A 26,187-nucleotide genomic window follows, 5' to 3' on the forward strand; every position below is an offset into this window, starting at 1 on the left:
AACACCCCAATCACACCTGTCTCACATACCAAGCTGCTAGGAGTCATCACAGATCACAACATGAAATCTGATTTGCAAATCCCACACACTATAAAAAAAGTCCATAAAAAATCGGAACCCTATATAGATACAAAAAGTACCTCACCAACAGCAGTAAAGCCACCATCACTAGAGCCCACCTAATCTTCACACTTCTCTATGCCTCCCCCCTACTCACCAATTTAAATAAATCAGACTTAACCAAGCTAAACAGTTGCTACAATAAAATAGCCAAGTTTGCTACAGAGTCGCCCTACAGTACAAATCACTGCCTAGCACTCAAGCAGCTCTCCTGGCTTGAACTACCAAACCTGCTCACCTTTAACCAACTTACAATAGCCCACCAAATCCTATAAAATTCTGTAGAAACTCCTGCATTACAAGCCTGCTGAAAATCTACTCCAGTAGATGCATACTAAGATCCACAAACAAAGCATTAGTCGATGAAACCAAAAGCAAGAATAGCTCAGGTGACTCCCTCTACACCTTCTCTTTCGCTAAAACATGGAACAGCATCCCTCTAGAAATCAGGACCACTGAAAATAAAAACTTAAAAAACTCCTCCAATCCCATTTACATAAGTCATGGATCTGTAACTGTACAGATCTTGGGTAGCACCCCAAAACAGAGCCACAACATTCAAAACATACTCAACTATACTTAGTCACTATCCCCATCATTATATAGTAAAGTTCACCAAATGATACTCCTGAACCATATATACCTACATCCCACTGTTTCTTAATTTATACTGTATGTATTTGTTACTATAAGCAAATTGGATACATTTGAATCAATATGTAGTTTAACCCTATGCTGAGGTTAAAGCTGATGTTTACTGAGTAAAAATACATCACCGCCCTTCTTCTGTTCTGTACTCAAATAACATGTTTTACTTTAATGTACAAACCATTATATTAATTATTACCAAATACCTGACTGTATTACATGTTCATGTACTTTATTGTATGTTTATCCAACGCTGAAATAATTTTGTTCTGTATTCAAATTACCTGTGTTTTATTACTTTTATTGTGATAATCTCTGTGGAGCTTTTCTCCCCGAGCCTCCACTGAAAATGGGCTTCTTGCCCAGTCAGACTTTCCCAGTAAACAAATGTAAAATAAATAACCTATTTTTATAATGCATTTCTTTGCCATTGTTTATTTCTAATGATACCTTAGAGGGGTCTATATCACATTGTTGAATGCACTAAATGTTGAACACCACTTCTTCGAACTCTAGTTGTAGAATCTTCATTTGTCGAATGATCGTTTCAGCAAAACTTTTTCCCACAATAAGTAACAAACTGGCCAACCTACCAACCTCAACAAAAACAGCATTATTTAAAACCCACCCTGGTGGGGGGCTACACCTCCCACACCCCCCAATGTGGGAGCTGCACCCCCACACCCCCCAACTAAATATACCAACTCAGAGATCGCACGACAGTGGGGAAAAGGCAAATTCTCAGTAATGGCCCACTGGTTACTTACTGTAGTAAAAAGTTTGCTGAAATGATCACTTTGACAAATAGGGTTCGACGAAGAGGTGTTCAATGTTTAGTGAAATTGACAATATGATATAGACCCCCTTAGAGTAGGTGACCATGGCTGCAAACTGAATGAAGAATGCTAAACTAGTTTTAATTTACTTTGCCACATACCCATGAAACTATCACTGCATGGTAACATATTAATTTATGTTACTTAAATTGTGCTGCTATTGTCATTAAATACTGTATTACACTATCTCTCGACTCTTGATGTCAGCCAGTTTTAAGTAGTGGATACAGTATCTTTTAGTACTGGAGAAACATTTTATGCTCTACCTGTAAAAGGATGGGTTACCATTACATCTAGGTGCCTACTTGCAGCTAATGCCTATAATGAATTAGATGTTGCCTTTATTGCTATATTATAACAACAGTTAATTAAAATTAGTTATTTACAGATAGATTCAGTCACTTATCACTCCTATGAAATATCTTAGATGAACATGTTGAATAGTTCTGACTCAGGACTGACCCTGCAGCAGTAGCTTCCCCCTAACCAGCAGCCAATGAATTCTTCATTGCAGCTATTATCCTAACCAGTTTGTACTCCAGGGCTTTTCAGCTTACTGAGTGGTCTTTCATGTTGTACTGAGTTAAATGTCTTACTGGAGCACAGACAGGTCCCATTCAAAGAAACACCCCTCTCATTCAGTGAATCTGTTTTGTACAACTGCAGGATTTTTGATCATTAGCTATTTTTGTCATTCAAGGCATGTCAGTTTGGGTCCTGAAGCTAGTTGTTCTTTAGAAATGACTCAAGCCTTTCTTTCAGGATTTTTTCTTCACTATTTCCTAAGCCACTTACATTAATTCTCACTGTCATGTAGTTGTCTGGACTGGTCTAGCTATCTCCCTTGAAATGGAAGCAGTTGAAGTTGCTTATCTGTCTCATTATTAAGAGATCTATTCATGATTTCTATTAGAGGTTGTGCCATAGTTCTTGCAAAAATTGTGAGTATTCTTATCAGTGTCCTATCTGGACTCTTTGCATTGCTTTACACATAAGATGGCCATTTCCTTCCCACTCTTTTCCTCAGTATTGTTCCATCTATAAACTCCCTCTGCATTCCTCCATTCAGCATGGTTCCCTTCCCTCCTTTTCTTTTGTAAATACATAAACAAGGAACTTTTCAGTGCTGCAGAAATTCTGAGTCACTCCTTACCTTCATTCCACCCCATATATTGGCTTCTTTACATAGGAAACTACTTTTTCCTTTGTGAAATATACCAGAAACCTTTCTTCCCTACCTGCTTTAACCCATGGCTTTGCTTCTTGTTGAGTCTGATCTTAGATTTCCTCACCTTTTTAGTCACTTTTCTACTGACATTGCTACATGTCTGTTCTTCTTCCTCCCCTACTATGTCTTTCCATGAATTGAATGTTCTTTTCTTCTCATGTACTGCCTTGATTTCTCTGGGCTGCCAATCAATAATTTTACAAGAAATACTTTTTCAGAGATTTGACTCTAAAACATATGACAGTTTTAGCAGTTTCTCTTTGTGTCCTCAGTGCAATAAATTTGAGAATTCACTTATTGACACAGATTAGATTGAATCAAGTGATTGCCTTTTTCATTTGTCAATGTTGTGCAACTATGGATATAATATATAAACCTTCAGACAGTGTGAGGTGTGCCTCCACATGGAAGGTGGTGCACTGGAGCATGAGTACTTGCAAAAACATTGTTTTTGAGCTCCCATAGTACTTTCCATGTAATGGGCAACTTCCAAAAATTCACAACCAAGGAACTGCAATCAGAGTGAGTTTTGTGCTTCTATAGTAAAAGCATTGTTTTCTGTTTTGTATTTTGTATATAAATATTTCTATCTTCAAAATGCTTCAACATTTTTCAAAACCTTTGCTGGAAATGATCCTAACATAATTATCAATAAATCACCATTAGACTTCTAATGCTGTATTACATGAAAGCGTCAAATAAAGATTATCTAACACTAAATTGTAAATTTATTTCTCTACGTTCTTCACTTGAGTGGTTTGCCTTCCTGGTAGATTGTTTGAGTTTTGGTAACTGTTTGCAGATGTTAGAATTTGTAAAATTTAAAACATCAAGGAATGTATCATATAACTTAATTGTTTGTAGTTAAAAGCATTCCCTAGACTCTCCTTGCTCCTTTATCTGTTTTAACATTTCTGCAGTTTTTACTACCTAAGTAGTGTGCGTAGTTGCAGCATTGTCCATATTCAGGCTTGTGTTTGGGCCTAGTTGTTTGCTGGTAGAGGCTGTGTGTCTGAGCACATGTTCCAGGCCATCTTAGTTTAGCCAAAGCCAATATAGCATTTCAGTGAGAGTGAAGTGTTTATGGTCATTGGCTGATTGGGGTTACCTGGACTATGGCTTGGAGTAAGCACCTCATTGGTTCTTTCGAGCTTTTTTTTTTTAAGTTGTTTCAGGTTTCAACTTTGTTACTTAAGAAGTTAACTTGTGAGTGCTTCTGCCATTTCACACTGAGCTAATTGGAGGAAGTGCACTGAGCAAACTGATCTGTGATATATAACATTAAGTATCCTGTTTTTGCTTATTTTGATGAGTTATATATAGCACTTTTATTGTCTGCTGCATACTTTTCTAGCTATTTTCACTGTGTGTGAGGTATTAACTAGAAATTTCCTACAATTGTTAAGCATCTGTTTGGGTTTATTCTGATTTTTGTTTCCCACCCTCCCTCCCTATTAGTATCCTGTTCTTATACTTGGTGACTTTGCAGTTGCCCACTCCTACTGTAAATTTGATCTGGGACACTCCTCCCAGTCTAGTGTCATTACCTCATTCTACCTAATACAGGGAGAACATTTGAGAAGCCCAAACCACTTAATTTCGTAACCTTGAATTATCTTCTGCTCTTCCTTTCTCCCTTTCCACTTTACCAATAAAAAAATATTTTTTCTAAGTTTGTTTCCTGCCTTTCCTGTAAGTAGTCTAGCCCAGATATAGATTTTCTGTATCCAGGACTGTTCGTAAGTTTCTGAGACCCCCAAGCCTTTCTGTGTTGGAGGAAAGCCTTCTAGCTTATCAGTGGGAGTGCTAAGCACTAGGTAGCTTATCTTAAAAAAAAAAAAAAAACACTTTATTCATCGCCGCTTAGCTAGGGTTAAAGTATTCCTAGCACCATAAAGTCTGCTCTTCGAATTTTTCCTTTGAACTAGCCAGTTTTAGTTTTAGCAATCAAATCTGTTAACACTTATTCAGAACTCATCTTAAGCACTAAATAAGCTACAAATTAATACAACACTCAACTTTCCTCACTTGTCTAGAAGAAAACTGTTTTTAGTACTTAATATATAAGCACCTATCCAGGCATGTCTAAGGGTCAGCTCCCGGTGTTTTCTCCAGTCTACCTGATGAATCTGGGCATCTTGGGGCAATGCAGCAATTGCCTCACGTACGCAGACAACCCTCTCCTCCTACCACCCAACACTACATCCTGTGAAAGATGCACTTACATAGTCAAATTGGAAGCAAAGCTGTCTTCACCCAAGACTGGACTAGACAGTCAAGAAGAGAAGGTAAACACTTGAACCACACCACCCTCAAACCCTACACCACCAAAACACATGCATAGAAACGCAAAACACACACCTACATTCAGGGAGGCTCTCAATAAAAATATGGCCAAGCAAAAGGGACCTCCAAAGCAGAAACACAAGCAACCTCCACCCCCCAACACAGCCAAAAAGAAACATAGCCCATAAACTCAGTGTGCCACTCAACCACAGCTGATAAGGCATAACAATGGACCCAACACTCTAGTCATAGGTGACTCTATAGTCAGGCACACTGATATTCCACTCACAAGGCTAAACAAGGAGAAAATTACTGTCAGTTGTCTGTCGGGTGCAAGGATCTGCCACATAACACATGCACTCAGGTCACTCCACAACAAGTACAAATATGACTCTGTCATTGTCCATGTTGGTGTGAATGACCTGAGATGTACCTCCATGGACTACATGAAAGGAGACAAGGAGGATCTTTCCGATCTTGTAGCCCAGGCAGGTATGACCCTAACCCTGAGAAGCATCCTGCCATCACCCAGAATGATACCACAGTACAAGGACAAAATGATTGACTTCAACAATTGCCTAAGCTTCTGGTGCCATTCTAAGGGGATCCAGTATCTGTCTGCCTGGAAGGACATGATCGACAGACCACAATGCTTTGCCAGAGATGGCCTGCAACTGTCACACTTAGGATTCTAGATACTGGCTAAGGCTCTTGCCACCCCTATAGTGCCTTTTTAGGCAAGGTTCAAATGACAAATTCACCACCATAACTGGTACAAGCAAGCAAAATCTGAGGGTAATGCTGCTCAATGCTAGAAGTCTAAACCTCAAAATGCACTCACTCGAGGCACTCCTTAAAATGGAGAACATCGACATCTGTGTAGTGACAGAGACCTGGTTCAAGGATGCAGAGAGCACCCCTGCATTACCAGGCTATAATTCATATTACACCTTTCGGCCACCTAACCTGGACCAAAACACTAAAGGCAGAGGCGTGTCCATATTCATTAAGGATATCCACACCTCCAGGCTAGTTGCTCAGCATAATGCATCCAAGATTATCCAAGTGCAGCTAACTCTGGGCAAGACCGCAATCCAAATTGTAGCTGGCTACCGATCCCCCACCATGCCCCAGCATTCCCACTACTCATTTCTTGATACACTGGAAAATATTAGGGTACGACCTAACACCCTAATAATGGGTAATTTCAACTACCCCACCATTAACTGGGAAAACTACTCATGTAAAAACAAAACACGAAGATAGAGCAAAATCTCACCAAGAACACACAATAGTCTCAGAAACGCTAAGCTTATAATGAAGCTTTCGGGCTCTCAACCCTTCATCAGCATATAAAATTCTACATTTCTTCACATTTAAATAGAGGAAACAATTAAAATCACATGACCAAACCAACCAATGAAAAATAGTAAGAAGACAGTTCAAAAGAAAATACATATACTTCTTTACCAAAAAGTAAAGAATAGTTTTAAAACCATGATAATTTGAATCTATGTTTTTATTCTACATCTTAAAATTATTATAACACTAACCAATCATGTTATAAGCTATTTATTTGTCGCTTAACTAATACAGGTTTTATACTGGTGGCATTATTTAATCCAGGGGAAGTATCAGCCTGTAGCCTGATTATCCATTCTAACTCCCTTAGTTCTAAAAGGTTATTAACATCACCCCCCCTCATACCCACTTGTATTGTATCTATACATCTAAATTTAAAACTATGTGTATTAAACTCATGTATATGCTTATATAAAGCATTAGTTTGTATCTGCCTGTTTATCTCTGATCTGTGCTCTATAATACGGTCTTTAAGCCTACGTATAGTCTTTCCTACATAAAACGCCTGACATTGCATACAGGTAGCAAGGTAAACTAATTTCGTGGTGTTACAATTAGCATTACAATGAAACTGAAATTTCATATGTGTAACTGGATGCTTAAAATAACTATCTACTTCTAAAATATCACCACAACAAGTACAGTTATAACATTTATAAGTCCCTATTTCAGTATGTATAGGGTTATGTTGTTCCACAAAATCCTTGTAACACAACATATTCTTTAGAGACTGATGATTCCTATATGCAAAGCTAGGTTTAGACCCTACTAAATTACAAAGTTCTGGCATAGCCATCAAAATTGGCCAGTTTTTCTCAATTATTTTACATATTTGATTAGAATAACCAGAATAAGTAGTTATATATCTTATGATATTTTCTTTCCTTGTAGTAGGTGTAGACAATGCAGAATTGGCATCAGTCATATAATTTGTGAATATAGGTTTGTAATCAGTATTTCGACCCTCTGTTACCATTTCTATATTCCTACTAATAAAATTTTCTGCATAACCGCTTCTCAAAAATTCTGCTTTCATAATTGCTATCTCTTTCAAATATACTTGTTCCTCTGTTGTCAGTCTACTCACTCTAATTAACTGTGACTTCATTATGCCTTTAAATACATGTGGGAGGTGCATACTAGTACTTTCTAAATATCTTATTGTGTGCACATCCTTTTTATGCACCATTGTTTGTATTGCATTATTCTTTTTATACAGTTTTACGTCCAAAAATACAATCTCATCTGGTGAATAACACATTTTAAATCTAAAAAAATTTGTTGTATTATTAATATATGTGATAAATAAATGAAGATCTTCTACTGTACCATCTCATATAAAAAAACAGTCATCCACAAATCTAACATAGCTTTTCACATATGTATTCAATGCACAATTATTACTCAAAATATATTCCTTCTCCCAGTGAAAGAGTACCAGATTCGCAAAAGTGTTTGCCACAGAGGTCCCCATGGCAACTCCTGTTAACTGTTTATATGGGGTACCATCAAAGATAAAGATGTTATTAGTTAATATTAGATGTAAAAGAAAACATATATTTTCCACCTCACAAGGTTGTTTAGTCGAGTTAGACAATAATAATCTTCTTATCGCTTCTACACCATAATCAATGGGGATGACTGTAAATAAAGACTCTATGTCTAAAGTTACAAAAATATAATCATTAGAGACATTTCTATACCATGCATTAAGTTTTTTCAAAAAGTGTGAACTATCTTTTATTATACTTTCACATTTAGGTAACATCTCAGACAAAGTATTCTGTAAATATTTAGATATAGATTCAGTTATCCACTCTTTACCTGAGACTATAGGTCTCAGTGGTGGTTCTTCCAAGGACTTATGTATCTTTGGAATTCCGTATATCTGTGGAATCTTAGGGCATGGAGTAGAAAAATAATTAAACATATCTATTGAAATATCATTATTCAACTGCATATCATAGATAGCCATATTCACTTGTGTTATACAATTTTTAACTTCAAGGAATGTAATTTTTTTAAAAGTATCAGTGTCAGATAGAAAAATAGTAAACTTATTCATATAGTAACTCCTGTCCATTAAAACTATTGCCCCACCTTTGTCAGCTTGATTGTTCCCTTTGCTATGGACAATGTTGTAAATGCTATTATTGACTTAAAGCTATTTGCCAGAAGTTTAATGTTAAAATTGATATTTAAAAATTCTGCTGCAAGTAATTTTGTTTGTAAAAAATCTAGCTTATTCATTCCTCAATTATCTCCTGTCATTTTAGCATTTATAAATATTGTTGAACTTGAACTAAGATCTTTGTTCTCTAAACGCCATGCTACTGTAAGGAACTATAATCTTTCCTACAATGAATATCAGGTCCTTAAATATTTAAAGAATGATAAAGATATAATTATCAAACAAGCTGACAAAGGTGGGGCAATAGTTTTAATGGACAGGAGTTACTATATGAATAAGTTTACTATTTTTCTATCTGACACTGATACTTTAAAAAAAATGACATTCCTTGAAGTTAAAAATTGTATAACACAAGTGAATATGGTTATCTATGATATGCAGTTGAATAATGATATTTCAATAGATATGTTTAATTATTTTTCTACTCCATGCCCTAAGATTCCACAGATATATGGAATTCCAAAGATACATAAGTCCTTGGAAGAACCACCACTGAGACCTATAGTCTCAGGTAAAGAGTGGATAACTGAATCTATATCTAAATATTTACAGAATACTTTGTCTGAGATATTACCTAAATGTGAAAGTATAATAAAAGATAGTTCACACTTTTTGAAAAAACTTAATGCATGGTATAGAAATGTCTCTAATGATTATATTTTTGTAACTTTAGACATAGAGTCTTTATTTACAGTCATCCCCATTGATTATGGTGTAGAAGCGATAAGAAGATTATTATTGTCTAACTCGACTAAACAACCTCGTGAGGTGGAAAATATATGTTTTCTTTTACATCTAATATTAACTAATAACATCTTTATCTTTGATGGTACCCCATATAAACAGTTAACAGGAGTTGCCATGGGGACTTCTGTGGCAAACACTTTTGCGAATCTTGTACTCTTTCACTGGGAGAAGGAATATATTTTGAGTAATAATTGTGCATTGAATACATATGTGAAAAGCTATGTTAGATTTGTGGATGACTGTTTTTTTATATGGGATGGTACAGTAGAAGATCTTCATTTATTTATCACATATATTAATAATACAACAAATTTTTTTAGATTTAAAATGTGTTATTCACCAGATGAGATTGTATTTTTGGACGTAAAACTGTATAAAAAGAATAATGCAATACAAACAATGGTGCATAAAAAGGATGTGCACACAATAAGATATTTAGAAAGTACTAGTATGCACCTCCCACATGTATTTAAAGGCATAATGAAGTCACAGTTAATTAGAGTGAGTAGACTGACAACAGAGGAACAAGTATATTTGAAAGAGATAGCAATTATGAAAGCAGAATTTTTGAGAAGCGGTTATGCAGAAAATTTTATTAGTAGGAATATAGAAATGGTAACAGAGGGTCGAAATACTGATTACAAATCTATATTCACAAATTATATGACTGATGCCAATTCTGCATTGTCTACACCTACTACAAGGAAAGAAAATATCATAAGATATATAACTACTTATTCTGGTTATTCTAATCAAATATGTAAAATAATTGAGAAAAACTGGCCAATTTTGATGGCTATGCCAGAACTTTGTAATTTAGTAGGGTCTAAACCTAGCTTTGCATATAGGAATCATCAGTCTCTAAAGAATATGTTGTGTTACAAGGATTTTGTGGAACAACATAACCCTATACATACTAAAATAGGGAATTATAAATGTTATAACTGTACTTGTTGTGGTGATATTTTAGAAGTAGATAGTTATTTTAAGCATCCAGTTACACATATGAAATTTCAGTTTCATTGTAATGCTAATTGTAACACCACGAAATTAGTTTACCTTGCTACCTGTATGCAATGTCAGGCGTTTTATGTAGGAAAGACTATACGTAGGCTTAAAGACCGTATTATAGAGCACAGATCAGAGATAAACAGGCAGATACAAACTAATGCTTTATATAAGCATATACACGAGTTTAATACACATAGTTTTAAATTTAGATGTATAGATACAATACAAGTGGGTATGGGGGGGTGATGTTAATAACCTTTTAGAACTAAGGGAGTTAGAATGGATAATCAGGCTACAGGCTGATACTTCCCCTGGATTAAATAATGCCACCAGTATAAAACCTGTATTAGTTAAGTGACAAATGAATAGCTTATAACATGATTGGTTAGTGTTATAATAATTTTAAGATGTAGAATAAAAACATAGATTCAAATTATCATGGTTTTAAAACTATTCTTTACCTTTTGGTAAAGAAGTATATGTATTTTCTTTTGAACTGTCTTCTTACTATTTTTCATTGGTTGGTTTGGTCATGTGATTTTAATTGTTTCCTCTATTTAAATGTGAAGAAATGTAGAATTTTATATGCTGATGAAGGGTTGAGAGCCCGAAAGCTTCGTTATAAGCTTAGCGTTTCTAAAACTACTCATGTGCCAACTCTTTTGCTCAACAGTTTCTGGAATTCATAAATTCCAATGTCTTAGATCAACTTATCCACACCCCCACCAGGGGCAGTAATATCCTAGACCTGGTCATTACCAACATGGGCAACCGGTGTTACACATCAGAGGTCAGTTCCTCATTGGTCAGATCTGTCCACAAGCTAATCACCCTAGACATCCACATCCCGTCCCCACCCCCACATTGGGGAAACCACCATAAAAAATTTATCCAAATCCAACTTCACGCTTCTTAAGACAGAAGTGGCAAACTTCACGACACCCATGCAGATGGACAATAGAGGTACGACAGCTGAATCCTACACAAATGCACTTTATAAGCACTTACACGAGTGTATGGATCGCACAATCCCTAACAGAATCAAGATGCTATCCTCTAAAAAAAGGAAGCCAGTCTGGTGGTCCCCTGCCATAAACAAACTCTACAACAGAAGAAATAAACTGTTGCAAAAAAAGAGTAAAATCCCATGATTGGAGGAACTCCCTGGTCAGCCTCAGTAAGAAGCTGAAATCCCTCATAAAATCCTCCAAAGCTAGTTACGAAAACAAAATCACCACCGATTCTAAAGACAACCACAAAGCATTCTATAGCTATGTCAAGAATCTCAATGGTAACACTCAGATCTGCTCTGAGTTACAGCACAATGGCACTAAATATACAGAACCAACTAATATTGCCAACATCCTGGCAGATAGGTACAGTGCTAACTTTACCCCTGTCTCACCCCCTAAAGGGCCCATCTCTATACCTGAAGAATGCAAAGTTCCTGTAATCATGGCTGCACAGGTAAAAAACACACTCTCCAAAGCCAAGAACACAGCATCCATGGGACCTGACAACATCCCAGGCTGTGTTCTACACGAACTACAGAACGAACTGGCACCCCACCTAAGCACCATGTTCAATCATAGCCTTACCTCAGGCTTTATGCCCACTAAATGGCGCACAGTGACGGTCATCCCACTCTACAAAGGAGGAGCCACCATGGACCCCAGGAACTACCACTCCATTAGCCTGACAATCCTGGTCTGCAAGGCTATGGAACGTATCATCATGGAACTTATAAACAATGACATTGGTAATCTCCAAACTCTGGCCCCACCCAGTTCAGGTTTGTAAAAGGCAGATCATGCCTCCTAAACATAATAGACTTTTTTGAAGTGGTCATCAAAGCCGGAGATGAGGGTAAAGTGGTTCACACAGCCTATCTAGATCTCTCCAAGGCTTTTGACACCATCCTCCACTCTGGAATTATAGATAAACTCACTAAACTAGGTGTAAATCACTATGTCACAAGATGGGTTGCCAACTGGCTCACTGACAGAACCTACACTGTGAAAGTAGCAGACTCCAAATCCAACTTCAGACTGGTGACAAGTGGAGTACCACAGGGTTCAGTCTTGGATTCTCTCCTGTTTAGTATCTACTTCTCTGAAGTACAGGATAACACAGAAGGTCTTTGGCTAACGAAGTTTGCAGATGACTGCAAACTAGGAGCCATAATCGAAACTCCTAATGATGTGGACATCCTACAAAAGGGCCTCACTGAGACAAATGCCTGGTGTCAAAGCCATGGCCTCACGCTCAATGTCAAAAAGTGCATTGTCATATATTTTGGCAAAAACTCTGTACCCATGAACTACCACATAGGTGGTAGTCTACTTAACACCGAAAGTGTGATAAGAGACCTTGGGACACAGGTGGACAGTAGCATCTCCTTTGATAATCACATCACCACAGTAGTCAGGAAATCCTTCCATGTGCCACACCTCATCACAAAAGGTTTCTCATCCAGGAAAAAAGAGGTCATTGTTCCCCTCTACTCGTCACTCATTAGACCCATTATAGAATACAGTGCCCTTTTGGTATGTACCTCACAAGATATCTACAACAACTGGAAAGTTGCATAAATACCTCACAAAGAGGATTACTGGCCTCAAACAGATGCCTTACGCAGACCATGTCAAAAAACTCCAGCTTTACTCTGTTGCATATCACCTACTCAGAGGTGATCTCTGCCTAACATACAAACCTATGTCAAACCCAGAGCTGTTGGACATGCTCCACTTAAAGAAATCCCAATCCCTCTGAGCGGCACGCTCTAAGGACCTAAGCCTTGTCACAACAATAAACAGAACATGCTGGAGGGATAGATTCCTGTCCCAGAGACTTCCCATACTCTGGAACAAACTACCTATCTATATCAAACAATGCTCCTCATTAGCACTCTTCAAGAAAAATCTTGATGATTGGATGGGAGATAGGAAATTCACCCCGGGGATCACTTCTGTGGCTCTGTTTGACAGGGGCACAGGAAAATAATTTTCTTGGGTGGTGAAAGCCAGGGTACCTTTTTGGATAGGCTTATATATGCCCTTGGGCCAATAGCCTAGTATGTACCTATGAGCCCATGAACCTATTTGTATCTGAATTTGATCCTACTTTCAAATGACAATACCTCCCAATCACTTCAGAATATTCTTATGAAAAAAAAACTCCTGAGTGGTTAGTCTTCATGACATAATCACAACTAGGAAAGTAGTCAGAAAAAATTTAAATAGGTGCATGCATCTCAAATCAATTTAAATGTGCACAGTTTGCTATAGCACATACAATGACAGAGCATATCATATATAATAAAAGAGTATTATTTTAACATATTGATGATATGATATTGATGCACACTGATTTTTTTCAGCCTGAGAAATGTTTATATATATATATATATATATATATATATATATATATATAGTACATAAATATTGGAAATTACTTAATACTACTACTAATAATAATAATATTAATAAAGCAGTTAAATAAAATAAAAATATTAGCCTATAATAGTGGATGACTAAGAACCCCTGTACTTGAGACCTATGTAAAAAAACATATTTCAATTATCCTTTAATATTTCATCCTAAAACTTTCATGCAGTAACAACGTGATGCATGCCTACAAAATGCACATAAGATTGTTGTTCTTTCTTTAAAGATTTCTGTAGACCTTCATGCTGCATTTGACTCTACCCTTTTAGCTGCTTCAAAATATGTGATTTCAGCTATAAGATGTTATAACTCTCTTTCTACTCGTGAAACATATAACGTTTTTACTTTTTATGTAAAAGATAACTCAAAATGATTTATTCTATAGCCTGAATGTATTCTGTGTTCTGATCAGAAGTCGAATACATCATCATTCAAAATATATATATATACACAAATTGTTAATGGAAATTAAGTGTAATGCAAAATGTCAGACTGCGAGAGTGAAAGTCTATGTGCAAAAGACTATATGTGAGTACCCCTTTGACACTTCATTACAAAACCTTCAGACAATAACATTAGGGTGTTCAACTACATAGGTTCATAGGTTCATATATTAGTACTAAGCTAACTGCCCTTGTGAGCCATTTTAAGCCTAGCCAGTTATCCCTTGTGAGACTCAAACCCTGCACCTTGTGTTTGTAAGGCAAACACCTTAACCATTAGGCCACCCTCCAAACCCAAATAAACAGCCCTTGCAGGTCTTGAACCCAGGACCTTACGCACCATATCCACAACGATTTACCACTAGGCCATCTGAGCTATAATGCAACTAAAACTAATATTTTACCCTTTAGAGATTTAAGTGCTTCATCTGACCCTTCCACTTTAGTCACATCATATCATAATTGTTTATCCATGACATCATTTCATGTTAGAACTAAAAATATTATATATGTATGCATTCAGCTGCAATTTCAACTTTGTGTACATATATTCTAGACACTAGTTTCACCATGCATCCTGTGCAGAGGCCTTATATTCTTCAGGTGAAACAGGGTATAATACTGGACTACATCATCAAATGTCTTCCGAAGCATTGCATTTGATATTTGCATATGAGATTATACGTTAATGCTACATGGAAGTTCATAATGAAGACATTAAAGAATTGCAGTAGTGTAAAATGCTCTCAAGACTGCTATTCTACTCTTAAGGGTTTTCCTAACATTCAGTTCTGATTTACATGGCAGCACACTACCTTTGTCAGTACATATCGTTTAGGCATCACCCTATGTGCAGTAATAAAATGTTAGTGTCTCATGAAATATTTGCATACCTTTTGGATATTTCTTTCTGTATGCCTCGTGATGTGAGGTCATATACTTCCCCAGTGGAAGCTAGATATAATGTCAGGTGATAACATCAAGAGCCATATAAATTAGTCGATGTTGTACAGTTATATGAGGCTGTACATCAGTTCCCTTATTATATTTTAGAATAAAAGTGTTTGGAAATTATAATAGGGTACTCTGTATAAAATGTATTTGATCTCAATGCATCTAAATACTGATGTACACAACAGCACACTGCCTTTGTCAATATGTTGAATACAGCCCCCCCCCCCTATATGAAGCAACAGAAGTATTGCCTTACCTGGTGATATATGTATGATTTTTTTCAACTTCTGAATGTGAACTGATGAGGCATTAGGCTTTTTCAGATTTTTTACAGTAAAGTTGGACTTTTAACATTCATTTGTTGTAACTGCTGTATTTGCTAGCCTATGGATATTCATTTGTTATTGAAAGGAGGATTTGTGTATGTGGATATTCAAGGGTGGGCTATAGTCTATCAACCTGATCAGAGCTGTTTACCACCACCTGATGGAAGTTGAGTATAATGCACCTTGGCAGCCTGGAACTTTCTAATGTTCATGTATATCAACTAGCAGAAATTATCAATAAAAGGTTAAATCTCTGAAACAATTTAACATTTTCTATTACAATTTTGGACAATATATATGGATATTCAGTTATAAACTTTGGTAAGGTTAGCAGTTAGGTGCAGAGGTAAAAGAATTGCTACTCATTCAATTTTGGAATGCCAAGTCACAATACCCAGTAGCACTTTCTTGGTTCCTTTTTTTTTCCATAATAACATTTTAATGATAGAAAATATAACTTCCAAGGAAAAATAAATAGTTGGAAATCTTATATTTTAAAAGCAAATATATTCAGAATGCTATGCATTGTGTAATTTATTTCTGTAAGGAAAAGTAAAGATGAGCATGCATCACCACTGCTCTGTACTCTCCCAGCTTAAATGATTAGAACTACCAAATCTTGTAACATTTAACCAACTGTCCATAGCCCACAATAGAATTTACAAACCTAACAATTGCCCGGCACTCACCAATCTAGTCCAACCCAACAGTAATCATAGAGCACTAAGATCCTTAAATAAACTATTATTAAAGATTACCCAAGCCCACAACACACAGGACACCACCCTCTTTTCCCATAAATTTGCCAAACTGTAGAACACTCTTCCTCAACCTATGACTAAAAACCCCAGCATTCATGAGTTTAAAAACCTCCTTAAGGAACATCTAGCAAAACACTGGCTCTGCTCCTGCCATACTCCTGGTTAAGCTACCTACTACTCCCTTACATTACTCTAAACTAGCTCATTCTCACAGCTACGACTATTAACTGCTGAAGGCTATCCTGTTTCTACACTTGGTTTCAGTTATCAGTGTATACTTACATACATACTGCTTTGTCTTCAACTGTTATGTAGACTGTGTTTCTCTATCTTGCAATTATTGTATCACACTGTTCTCAGTATTAACGTATGTAGCCAGTTTTTATCACTGTGCCATTTTTTTGTTAAATTTGTTAATTATTTGCTAATTATTGTTATGTAACTAAGTTCTTAACTGACTGGCTTTGTATATTATTGATTAATATGAGTTCAATTTGATTGTTTAATACTGTCTATTTTATGTATGGAGATTTTCTCCCCGGGCCTCTGCTGAAAATAGGCCTCATGCCCAGTCAGACATTACCCAGTAAACAAACAAAATAAATAAAATAAATAATTAAATTTTTATGGAATGAGACTAAAGTCACCTGCATTAGACAGACTGTAAATAATAATAATAATAAAAGTTTCAGCCTGAAAGGCAAAACCTGTGTTGCATATTTGCTATATTTCAGAAATACATCACACACTAGACTCAACTTCTTTAGCACACATGCCTTCCCAATAGAACATACCTTTTCTGAAAGGGTATACCAACCCTGACACTGAAAAAGCCCTGCCTTTTATCACATTTAACTTTACTTCCTTAGGCTTTTTCACAGTGCTTACCCTATGTTAAAATACAACAGCTCCATCATTTAAAAACATATGTTCAACAGCATCAATTATGTACTTGTTTATTTCACTGTGTAATTTCAAACAACCAGTAGCTACTGTCATGTCAACTAATATTAGACTGAATAATATAACTGCAATCTGATGAAATAAATGAAATGCTGATGTACCTATAACAATAGCTACAAAATAAATGACTGAACAGTAAGTTCTAAAACTGACCTAAAGAAGTTCTCTACATAACTTATCAAATGCCACTGTATTTAAATGTGAAAGTGATGAACAAACTTTAGCAGAAACCTTTAATGCTGCTAATCTTTTTTATGTCACATTGTGAGGAACTACATGTTCATATTTGCTTCCATTTCTGTAAATATTGTAAACTCTCTCTGTTTATCAAGTACTGAGAAATGCTTCTGCATATATTACCTTTCTTGTTATACAGATGCATTACTTTCATCCTCTGAGCATTAAAAAAAAAGGAACATAATGCCAGTCTTTGAAAATAATACCAGAAGGTCCAAATGAGAAGCACTTTCTTACTCTTCATGAAAGGTATTCAGATACTAGACCACATATATCTATTAATAATAGATCTTTGCAAACCTTTATTTCTATACCTTTAACTCTCTGAATTTATAAAAAAATCAATATCTCTAGCAGGAGCGAAGCTAAGTCAAGGGCCATATCATCTTGATTTGTCTAAGTCAAAACAATTAAAATGCATTTGTTTGTTGGTGTGTCTTTTGGCTTTTCCCGGTTAGGGGGTTCGACAGCGGACCTCCGGTCCGCTAATGATTGGCAGTAGATTTTTATGTGCCGAGTTGCCAGCTCTGATGCACAACCTTCAAAGAAGGTACGCTCATTCATGCATGTCTCTACGCAGAAGACGCTCTAGCTGAGAATTGAACAGGACAACGTCTTACTGTGAGGCGACAACGCTACCGCAGCACCACCACCACAGTATTAAAATGCATTAAAATGCATTTGTTTACTGAGCATAAAATACTAATGTTAATATTTACCCAAAAGATTAAAAGTTGTGTAATGCAAATGTCTTTGTTACTTTTCTCACTGAGTCTCCTCTGTAAATGTAAAACAGACAGGAAGAACAAACCTTGCTACCAAAGTATAGCAAATAAAAAAGTACAGCTGCAATGAAAATAAAACAGAATATAAATCCTGAGGTTTGGCTTTGTGAGCATGGTACCCTATATTTTTACTTTTTTCTTTTTTCTCTTTGCAAAATAAGTCTGCAAACATATGTCTTAGTAAATTCTTTTTTGTAACAGGAGGGAAATTTAATTGAAAGCCACATCACTGGTTGAGCTTCATTCCATCCCTTCAAAAGCAAAAAGCAGGGAATTAAGATCAGGACTAGGTTCATGTACAGTAACTGACATTCTTTTACCTATATTCTATATCTTCTTTTACCTGGAGTGTTTAATTTCTTGTTATATTACTATACTCAGCATACATGATGTAAGCTGTTTTGTGTATTATGCTGGATGTACTGTATTTGTATAATGTGATGCTGGAGCTTTTCGCCCCAGGCCTCAACTGAAAATTGACCTGGTCCAGTCGTAATTTCCCGGTTAACAAATGTAAAATAAATAAATAATAAATAAATATAAATTCAGCACATTGTTCTTTCACCTTTGAGGTTGCAGCCATAGCCAAAGCAAGCTTTGTGATTGTCCTTGGCCTTGGAAGCTACTTTTACCCCAAATATAGCTTTAATAGACTTGATAAGCCCCCTGAGTAGCTTGTTTAGATTGATGAGGGAGTTTTTACCTTAAAAACTGCAAACAGAATCCATGCTAAAAATGAAGTTTTTACCTTGTTGAGTATTTTACCTCCTAATTTTTGCCATGATTTTCTTCCCTTGGTTGCTGCATTCCACCAGGGATTTGTTTCTTTATTTATTTATTTTTTTGTTGTCCTGAGCTTTTTGCAAGTGGGTACATCTGTCTCTGTACAACTGTTAATATGATTATACATGGTTTCCATAACACATTTTGCATGGGTGGTAGTGCTCTCAGGATTTGAGGGGGGCCTGGAATTTAGCCAAGGTGTTACTTAATGGTGTGAAGTTTGCATTAGAATAATTCCTAAATGTTCTGTGGTTAGCTGGGGTTCCAGGTTTTATTTTCATTTCATTGGAGACAGCATTATGGTCTGACCTGACCAGTGAGGACAACACACTAGGGATGATGCAACATTCTCCCATGTTTGTGAGGACCAGCTCAAGGATGTTTGCATCCCAGCTGGGTGTGTACAGCCTAGCTAGTCCAGGGTATTTGTGCTTACAAAATCCAAGAATCTATGGACATGCATATTAGAGGTATGATTTCCAATGTATTGTGGGATACTTAAAATTGCCCACAATTACTGTGTTAGGTTGAATGGGGAGTGTCTCCAGTACATTTAAACATGTATTATGGGTTTCCTGGATCATGGAGCTATAGCTTACAATGATATGATATAATATGATGTGGGATTTTGTGTATGGTACTTTGGACATGCAGAAATTTAGCATACTGACTGACCAGTCTGGAAATGTGTATGTTTTTAATGTAAATTGAGATGCCTGCACTTTTTGTCTTTTCCCTGTCCGGTACGAAGTCTACATGTGTGGAAAGCATGGTACTGCCAGTGTGCTCTCTGTGGCTTTAAACCAAGTCTCAGTAACTACATAAATGCTTACATTCTCCAGGATGCGGAGAGCTGGCAGATGATGGAGTTTTTTGTTTAGACACCTGGCATTGAGCAATAACACCTTTAGATGTTCTTGTGTTGGTTTTGCTATGTTGCAGTGTTTATAAAATTGGAAATGCCTAAAAAAAGGCACTACAGGGGAGGACAAGGTTTTAGCCAATATATGAAAGCCTAAAGGGGACACGTGCAGACCAAACCTGGAAAAGCGGTGTGATTTGTCTACTATATTCTTCCAGGCTGACAAATATTGTACCTCCTTTAAATGCCACCAAAAACTAAGCCAATTGATAAAGTCAGTTATCTGCTGTTTATATTTTGGCATCATCCATGGTGAAGCTAGAGTGCTGCTCAGTGCTAGGCTCATGCCATCTTGGGACACACAGTCTTAGAGCTCCTTCATATCTCTTCATATAATACAGGAAGATACATCTTAGGTTATGTACACCAACATCAACCACATGAATGTGTGTGTGTGTGTGTGTGTGTGTGTGTGTGTGTGTGTGTGTGTGTGTGTGTGTGTGTGTGTGTGTGCGTGTGTGTGTGTGTGTGTGTGTGTGTGTATGTGTGTGTGTGTGTGTGTGTGTGTGTGTGTGTGTGTGTGTGTGGCTGAAAATTGACCTGGTCCAGTCGTAATTTCCCGGTTAACAAATGTAAAATAAATAAATAATAAATAAATATAAATTCAGCACATTGTTCTGTTTCACCTTTGAGGCTGCAGACATAGCCAAAGCAAGCTTTGTGATTGTCCTTGGCCTTGGAAGCTACTTTTACCCCAAATATGGCTTTAATAGACTTGATAAGCTCCCTGAGTAGCTTGTTTAGATTGATGAGGGAGTTTTTACCTTAAAAACTGCAAACAGAATCCATGCTAAAAAATGAAGTTTTTACCTTGTTGAGTATTTTACCTCCTAATTTTTGCCATGATTTTCTTCCCTTGGTTGCTGCATTCCACCAGGGATTTGTTTGTTTATTTATTTATTTTTTAGTTGTCCTGAGCTTGTTGCAAGTGGGTACATCTGTCTCTGTACAACTGTTAATATGATTATACATGGTTTCCATAACCAATTTTTCATGGGTGGTAGTGCTCTCAGGATTTGAGGGGGACTTGGAATTTAGCCAAGGTGTTACTTAATAGTGTGAAGTTTGCATTAGAATAATTCCTAAATGTTCTGTGGTTAGCTGGGGTTCCAGGTTTTATTTTCATTTCAATGGAGACAGCATTATGGCCTGACCTGACCAGTGAGGACAACACACTAGGGATGATGCAACATTCTCCCATGTTTGTGAGGACCAGCTCAAGGATGTTTGCATCCAACTGGGTGTGTACAGCCTAGTTAGTCCAGGGAATTTGCGCTTACAAAATCCAAGAATCTCTGGACATGCATATTAGAGGTTATGTATGATTTCCAATGTATTGTGGGATACTTAAAGTTGCCCACAATTACTGTGTTAGGTTGAATGGGGAGTGTCTCCAGTACATTTAAACATGTATTATGGGTTTCCTGGATCATGGAGCTATAGCTTACAATGATATGATATAATATGATGTGGGATTTTGTGTATGGTACTTTGGACATGCAGAAATTTAGCATACTGACTGACCAGTCTGGAAATGTGTATGTTTTTAATGTAAATTGAGATGCCTGCACTTTTTGTCTTTTCCCTGTCCGGTACGAAGTCTACATGTGTGGAAAGCATGGTACTGCCAGTGTGCTCTCTGTGGCTTTAAACCAAGTCTCAGTAACTACATAAATGCTTACATTCTCCAGGATGCGGAGAGCTGGCAGATGATGGAGTTTTTTGTTTAGACACCTGGCATTGAGCAGTAACACCTTTAGATGTTCTTGTGTTGGTTTTGCTATGTTGCAGTGTTTATAAAATTGGAAATGCCTAAAAAAAGGCACTACAGGGGAGGACAAGGTTTTAGCCAATATATGAAAGCCTAAAGGGGACACGTGCAGACCAAACCTGGAAAAGCGGTGTGATTTGTCTACTATATTCTTCCAGGCTGACAAATATTGTACCTCCTTTAAATGCCACCAAAAACTAAGCCAATTGATAAAGTCAGTTATCTGCTGTTTATATTTTGGCATCATCCATGGTGAAGCTAGAGTGCTGCTCAGTGCTAGGCTCATGCCATCTTGGGACACACAGTCTTAGAGCTCCTTCATATCTCTTCATATAATACAGGAAGATACATCTTAGGTTATGTACACCAACATCAACCACATGAATGTGTGTGTGTGTGTGTGTGTGTGTGTGTGTGTGTGTGTGTGTGTGTGTGTGTGTGTGTGTGTGTGTGTGTGTGTGTGTGTGTTTGTGATCTGTCAGATCTTGGCCCTTGACAGTCGACTTTATTTACTCAGCCTGGTGAATGGGACATTTGTGTGTCTCACAATGGCATCCCCTGTGATCAAAATATTGGGTTGTGTGGTTGTTTGCCTTATGGTCTTAGGGGTTGAAATGCAGTGAAATATGGCTGCACGTGTCATGGTGGGTATTGTTTTGGTAAAGTGCTTTTAAAGTTACTGAGAATGTTTATTATGGATGCAATGTCTAGGAGGCTTTGGGGGGTTAGTGGGTTACATTTGTGGGCCTGTTTGTCTGGTACAAAGTGGTACAAAGTATATTTGGTGGGTGTAGTGCATGTGTTTCTGACAACCTGTTTGGTATTATAAGCGCTTGTATGCAAGAGCCTTGCCTCCAGTAACTACATCTCTTAAATACCATATCATTTTGTTTAAGAATCAGGTGATTGTCAGTAATCATTACATAATTTCTATATTCCCTCAAGATGCACATACCCAACAAACTGGCTATAGAGATAGTAAGAAAGTGCATATCCATAGCTTCAGATCCTTATTTTATGATCACTATTGGATGGTACCCAAAGGGTCTAGAGTTCACTAGCTTGGGTGATGTATGAGTATTAAATGCTACCAAGACTATCTAAGACTAAACTCATATGCTCATAGCCCTCAATATGCAAAATAGTTTCTCTATGAACAACCAATACATAGGGAAGTTTGAAGGAAATGTTCAGTTCTAATTGCTGACTTTGTATAGGGCAGTGCTAACTGCCACTGAACGTTGAGAACCATCACTCAAACATGAAGAATTTATACAAACAGATGAGCTGAATAATCAAACACTGGCCTCCTGGGAAAACAAGAAATTACCCATAGGGCCCTCTGAAGTGATTTTCAGCTCAGAATGAGATCACGCTACTCTCTACTGCCACCAGAGTGCAGCCAAACCCTTCTTAATGTAAAAATGTCAGGAGAAGCAGAACCTCAGAAGGAAGCATTATTAGACAATTAAACTAAGCACAGGGAGTGCCCATAATGTACAGAAATCAGAAAATATATACTGCTAATTACAAAGGCATTTTATGTTGTTTTAAATTATAAGGACACAGTAAATAATGAAAATTTAGCAAATAAACACTGCTAAGTACAAAGGTACTTTAAATTATTTAAAGTGCAAGGACACAGGTAATAGTGCCAAGGTATAAGAAGCACAGTTAGAAATTATGAAAAAGTGCAATTTAAGTAGGTAAATGTACTTAGCTGCCAAGGATAGCACAGGATTGCAGCAAAACTCTCAGAAATCTCAGGCATGGAAGTCAAATATTTGGAAGCTCTCAGAAAATGAGCCAGGAGGCGTGGCCAAGGATGAACACAGGATAGCAGCAGATCTCTTCAGCTCCACCAATTTCACTGCACTGACAGGAAATAATTACTTTAAAAATTAATTTATGAAGTAATTTTCTTTCTAAATATTTTTGGTTTATCTATTTCTTGAATTATATCTAAAAAAGAAAGAAAATTTTAATAATATTCCTGTCAGAAATCACCTTGGAAATTTTCCTGTCAGTTTCTCTGTTTGAAATGAGTTCCAGTAAGACAAATTCTCAAGATTCCAGCATCAAGAAAGAACTTCAGTCTCTGATATCTACAATCCAGCAACTTACTGCTAAGATGGATAAACTGGATACTAAAATTGATACCTTCATAGAAAAAACTACAAAACAAATAGACTTGTTACATATAGACTTGCAACAACAGAAGATCCAGATTACAGGCATAGAAGAGACTGTAAATGACATGGAAAATAGAATCCAAGAAGAGGAAATCAACATTGAGTTTTTGCTGAAACAAAATACACATCTACAAACAAAGCTTGATGACCTGGAAAATAGATCTATGCGCAATAACATTAGGATTTTTGGACTGCCAGAAAATATTGAAGGTAACAATATTACTTCTTTTTTAACAACATGGCTCACTAAAACTTTAGACTTACCAGAAGCATTTTCTTTTGGTATCGAAAGAGCCCATAGGTCTATAGCTAATACTAACTCTAACAAAAAGTATCCTAGATCAGTTATAGTTAGATTTCTATCATCTTTTGATAAAGAGATGGTTCTTAAATCTGCTTGGGCTAAAGCTCCTGTTAAAATTAATGAGACAACTGTGCGTTTTGACAATGACTATTCTTCCTTGGTAATAACTAAAAGAAAAGTTTTTCTGCCATTAATAAGGGAGCTTAAGAAAGCACAGTTTAAAACCTACCTTCTGTTTCCTGCCAAGCTAAAAATCTTCCTTCCTGATGGTCCTAAAATTTTTGATGACTTAGACTCTGCATTGCTGTTTATCAAAAAAAATAAGATTTTGGATAAAAAAGAGGAAATGGAATGGGCTAGTCCTTCATTAAAGAGGTTGGCAACAGAAACTTCATGGAAGACTTCAGAGAAGAAAAAGAGACTAAAAAACAAATGATTTGTTCTATGTTTTTTTCTTTTTTTTTTCTTTCTTTATTTTTCTTCATTATTAATATTTTTAAATATAGTTACTGCATTTTCAGAAAGCCACAAATATTCTGAAAAAGATTTAATCAAAGTTATTTTCTGTGTATAAAGAACTGTTTTTGTTTCATAATCATTCAAAATATCTGCGGAACTAATAACAAGCTATCATTCAATATGTTTCTCTTTCTGACAAAGAGAACTAAGGTTAGTAACATGATACATTTTTTTCTTTTTTTTTTCTTTTTTTCTTTTTTCCTTTATTTTAAATAATGACATTCTATTCAGATTATGCAGTGGGTAAGGGGTGGGGGAGGTCAGGGAGAGAAGTGTAATGAAAATATGATAAATGGAATAATAACTTATTTATTCCTTGTAAAAAAAGTATATATGTTGTTTAAATGCTATTGCTAATTATACTTCCTTGATTATATTGCTTATGCTTGTTTATAAATAATTTGTCATGCTTTAATTAATAATAATTAGAACTAAATAATAGTAAATAGTATGTTTCATATCTATCTTTATTAATATAAACAACAAGTAATATTCCACTGTAAATACTTTTTATAGCTTCCTTTTACATTTTGTTATCTTTTCTCTTACTCTCTTTTTATTTTCTACTCTCTTTTTTTCTTTTCTCTGTTCTCTCTCTTTATTTTCTTTCATATTAATATATTGACATGCTTTTGATCATACTGGTACAGTAAATAATAAGATTTGTATAAAAATTGAAATGGGGCATAAATAATTAGTTCTATTGCATATTGATGGCTGTGGGCTTGGTTTCACTTTCATAGAGGCTGTAATAACTTGTAAAATACTTTGCGAAGGTTTTGCTATGTTTAGCTTCATTTATACTGCTAAATGAATGTCAGTCACTTGTTTTTAACAAAATTCCCGCCAGAATGTTAAGGGAGACAATTTGGGATGTGGGTTACCTCGTGAACAGTGTCCTCGAGTTGTTTTAAAAGCTTCAACACTCAGAATTCACGCAGAGAAGCTGAAAGCAGTCAATTTGAACTTTGACCCCTGAATTCACACTGACACATCGCAGATTCATGAAGAACACTCTACCAGGTAGAACTGCTGCAAATGCGACTCTGCGATGGAAAATAAACTCTATAACATTTAAATGTGAGTTATCTTTTATAACTACTTATTTATTCATGTTATAATTTATAAAATATGAAAGTTATAATGATTTTAAATGATTCAGTATCTCATAGTAAGCAAATGTGATATTTTAGAAGGCATAGAAAGTGAAACATTTATACAAGTGTTTTTGAAAGTTTACTTGACTGCAGCATATTAATGTATGTAAAAAACTTATGATTTAAACATATACATTGCTATAATTCATTTGATTTATCTGACTGACAAGCATAAATATCTTTATGACTCTATTT

The sequence above is a fragment of the Protopterus annectens genome, chromosome 11.part0, assembly GCF_019279795.1.
Source record: "Protopterus annectens isolate FY-2018-M chromosome 11.part0, PAN1.0, whole genome shotgun sequence".
Lineage (NCBI taxonomy): Eukaryota > Metazoa > Chordata > Ceratodontiformes > Protopteridae > Protopterus > Protopterus annectens.